The sequence below is a fragment of the Callithrix jacchus genome, chromosome 13 (assembly GCF_049354715.1).
Source record: "Callithrix jacchus isolate 240 chromosome 13, calJac240_pri, whole genome shotgun sequence".
Lineage (NCBI taxonomy): Eukaryota > Metazoa > Chordata > Mammalia > Primates > Cebidae > Callithrix > Callithrix jacchus.
Window position 1 is genome coordinate 101,846,228 of NC_133514.1, and position 4,229 is coordinate 101,850,456.

At 43.7% G+C, this 4,229-nt stretch overlaps 1 non-coding gene across 1 annotated transcript; it reads right to left on the reverse strand.

Annotated features, from left to right (window-relative positions):
* Positions 1–2,706: 2,706 nt before the first annotated feature.
* On the reverse strand, positions 2,707–2,837 carry LOC118147054 (U8 small nucleolar RNA). Its single transcript, XR_004733227.3, has one exon. It is a non-coding gene; the product is annotated as a U8 small nucleolar RNA (small nucleolar RNA).
* Between the last annotated feature and the right edge of the window lie 1,392 nt (positions 2,838–4,229).

Here is a 4,229-nt window from a genome sequence, read left to right on the forward strand (position 1 = left end):
TGCAGATGCCCCTGAATTGGGGATTACCAAAAAGAGAGAGAAGAGAAAATTGTATTGGAGCCAGTGATAAATTTAACCTAACTCATATTTACGAACACAGAGATCTTGTCAGCATGTGAAAGTCTAGTGGATGAATTAGGGCAGCAGTCCCCAACCTTTTTTGAGACCAGGGACAAGTTTCATGGAAGACAATTTTTGCATGGACTGGAGGTGGGGAAGATGAAACTTCCACCTTAGATCACAAGGCATTAGTTGCATTTCCATCCAGAGCACGGAACCGAGATCCCGCACATGCGCAGTTAACAACAAGGTTCCTGCTTCTATGAGACTCTAATGCCACCGCTGATCTGACAGGAGGCAGAGTTCAGGCAGTAATGCTTGCTCACCAGCCACTCACCTCCTGCTGTGCCACCTGGCTCCTAACAAGCCACAGACCGGTACCTTCGTGGAAGACACAACCTGGACCCCTTGCCTATTGTTGGTGTCCCTTCCCAGTCACACCCTCTTGTACCTGTCCCTGGGAGGAAAACACAAGGTGTCAGTAAGTTTGAAATTTCCGCCAGGCATAGTGGCTCACACCTGTAATCCCAGCAATTTGGAAGGCCGAGGCAGGCAGGTCACCTGAAGTCAGGAGTTCAAGACCAGCCTGGCCAACATAGTCAAACTCCGTCTCTACTAATAATACCAAAATTAGCCAGGTATGGTGGCACACATCTGTAATCTCAGCTACTCAGGAGGCTGAGGCACAAGAATCGCTTGAACAGAGTTTGCTGTGAGCCAAGATCATGCCATGGCACTCCAGCCTGAGCAACAAGAGCAAAACTCCATCTCACCAAAAAAAAAAAAAAAAAAAAAGACAAAAAAAGAAATTTCCCATCCATGAGTTTTTCACTTTTTCATCTTGGTGCAGGGAATTCGAAGTATTTAAGAAAGCAAAATAAGGCCAGGCACAGTGGCTCATGCCTGTAATCAACCCCAACATTTTGGAAGGCCAAGGCAGGTGAATCACTTGAAGTTAGTAGGAGTTCAAGACCAGTATGGCCAACATGGCAAAATCCTGCCTCTACTGAAAAATACAAAAATTAGCCGGGCATAGTGGCACATGCCTGTAGTCCCAGCTACTTGGGAGGCTGACGCAGGAGAATCACTTGAACCCAGGAGACAGAGTTGCAGTGAGCTGAGATGGTTCCACTGCACTCCAGCCTGTCTCAAAAAATGCAAATGATTCTGTACACATCTCTTTTGTATTGCATGCATACAGATGGATGGATGGATGGATGGATGGATGGATGGATGGATGGATGGATGGGTGGGTGGGTGGGTGGATGGATGGATGGATGGATGGATGGATGGATGGATGGACGGGCGGGTGGACAGATGGACGGACAGACTGATGGATGAATGGATGAATGAATGACTGGATGGACAAGTTTTTACTTTGATTAATTGATAAGAAGTATTGCCTTTCTGGCCAGGGGCAGTGGCTCACACCTGTAATCCCAGCACTTTGAGAGGCTGAGGTGAACAGATCACAAGGTCAGGAGTTTGAGACCAGCCTAGCCAATATGTGAAACCCCATCAATACTAAAAATATAAAAATTAGCCAGGCGCAGTGCCTCACATCTGGAATCCTAGCACTTTGGGGGGCCAAGGTGGGTGAGTTACAAGGTCAGGAGTTTGAGAACAGCCTGTCTAAATGGTAAAAACCGTCTCTACTAAAAATACAAAAATTAGCCAGGCGTGGTGGCAGGGACCTCTAGTCCCAGCTACTCGGGAGGCTGAGGCAGGAGAATTGCTTGAACCCGGGAGGCAGAGGTTGCAGTGAGCGGAGTTTGTGCCACTGTATTCCAGCCCAGGTGACAGAGCAAGACTCCATCTCAAAAAAAAAAAGTAATGCCTTTCTTGTATCTCCCACAGTCAGAATGATGTATCTCCATTTCTAGGCTGAACAGAAAGATGGGTCTGCCTCAAAAATGATTTTAAAATAATTTCTTTTTAGGGCTGAGCATGGTGGCTCATGCCTGTAACATTAGCATTTTAGGAGGCAGACCAACCTGGGCAAAAAAGCAAGATCCCTTCTCTACAAAATAAATACATAAACAAATTAGCCGCACATGGTGTTGCACACCTGTAGTTCCAGCTACTCCAGAGGCTGAGGTAGGAGGATCGTTTGAGCCTGGGAGTTTGCCACTGCAGCGAACGATGATCACACCACTGCACTCCAGCCTGACAGCTTGGCTCCTCCCAGGGGATTTCTAATGTGCATCCAAAGTCAAGAACTCCTGCATCCATGCAGTTCTGCAGTTTGCATTTTTGTTTTGTTTTTGTTTTTTTAACAACATGTCTTACAGATCCTTGCACAGAAAGATATAAGAGTGCTCTCTTTTTAACAGCTGCATAGTACTCCACCGGATAGAGAAGGATGGCATCTGTGGACATCAGATAGTTTTCCACATTTTGCTCTTAAAAGAAATGCTGAAACAAATCACCTTTTATATCTATTGTTTTGCACAAATGTATATATAGCTGTTGAATAAAGTCCTCCAAATACCATTGCTAAATGAAACAATAAGATCACTTGTAATTTTGCTAAATATTTATAAGTTCACTATTTTGTTAAATACTTGTAATTTCGCTAAATGTTCCCTGCTAAACATTTGATAGACATTAAATTGTCCTATGAGGATTAATTTTTTTTCATGACAAATCAGACACAAACAATCAGGGTTTGCAAGTCCTGATTACACAGAGACATTAATCATGGATCATGCAAACTCCACTTATGTTCTATCTGCCCTCCAAAACCAGGAACAGGTAAGGATTATCCCACCTGATAATAGGGTTATGTTATTCATCCAGGTTTATAAAGAATTTTCAGAGTGAAAAATCGTGATTTTTGTTTTAGAGACATATATTCGAGCACATGATTACCCGGTTTGGTTTAAATTTCAAAGAGTGACAAGAGATTGCAGAAGTGGATCATTTGTCATTGTGAGGGTGGCAGTGTCTTTCCTGATAGGGCTGGTTGGCAGCTCAGTTTCTTGTTCTTTCTTGTCATTAAAGAGTTTTGTTCTCAGAAAGGAAATAATCTGTGCTCTTTGATGTGGTTCAGAAAAAAGAGACCATGATACCACATTTTAAAACTCTTTGTGACAGATCATCCATGAGCAGCTCTCTAGAAGAAACAGCTCACAGAGCTCTGACTCAAACAAGAGAAGTTTTTAGAGAACCTGGGGAATGTCTGACTCTGGAAGAATTTCCTGAAAAAAACCACAAAAGCAAAGAATGAAAAATGCAAACACAATTATTCTTCCTCTGATGGGAATAACTTTCCAGCTCAAATGCATTTTCATTTATTTGTTTCTTTTGTGTGCGTGAGACAGGGTCTTGCTATGTTGCTCAGACTGGAGAGCAGTGGCATGATCTTGGCTCACTGCAACCTCCACCTCCCAGGCTCAAGTGATTCTTGTGCCTCAGCCTCCTGAGTAGCTGGGATTACAGGCGCGTGCCACCATACCCAGCTAATTTTTGTGTTTTTAGTATAGACAGAGTTTCAGCACGTTGCCAAGCTGGCCTCAAACTCCTGGCCTCAAGTGATCTGCCCACGTTGGCCTCCCAAAGTGCTGGGATTACAGGCATGCACCATCTCCCCCGGCCTCAAGTGAATCTTAATTTTGAGGCTACGCCAGAAGCTGAAAACAGTAAATCAAGCACTAAACTAGAAACACACTCTTCAGATGGGCACAGTTGCTCATGCCTATATCCCAGTGCTTTGGGAGGCTGAAGCAGGACGATTGCTCAAGCCCAGAGGTTTGAGACCAGCAGGGGCGACATAATAGAGTATAGAGACCTCCTCTCTACCAAAAAAAAAAACAAAGTAGATAAAAAAATCAACTGAATGTGGCATCTCACTCCTGCAGTCTCAACTACTTGGAGGGATGGTTTGAGCCCAGAAGTTTAGGGCTGCAGCGAGTTATGATTGCACCACTGCATTCCAGCCTGGGTGACAGACCCAGACCTTATCTCTGAAAAAAATAAATAAATTAAATAAAAAGAAACATGCTTTTGTACAAAGGTGGGTATTTTTAGGAGCAAAAATAGACACCTTTTGTAAGTTTCCACATTTTTATACAATTGAAGATTCCACTCTATAACATGTATCTCTTCTGCTTCGGTCTTTAATTCTCCTTCTCCTCTTCCTCTGAGAGGGAGACAAGAGACAGACACAA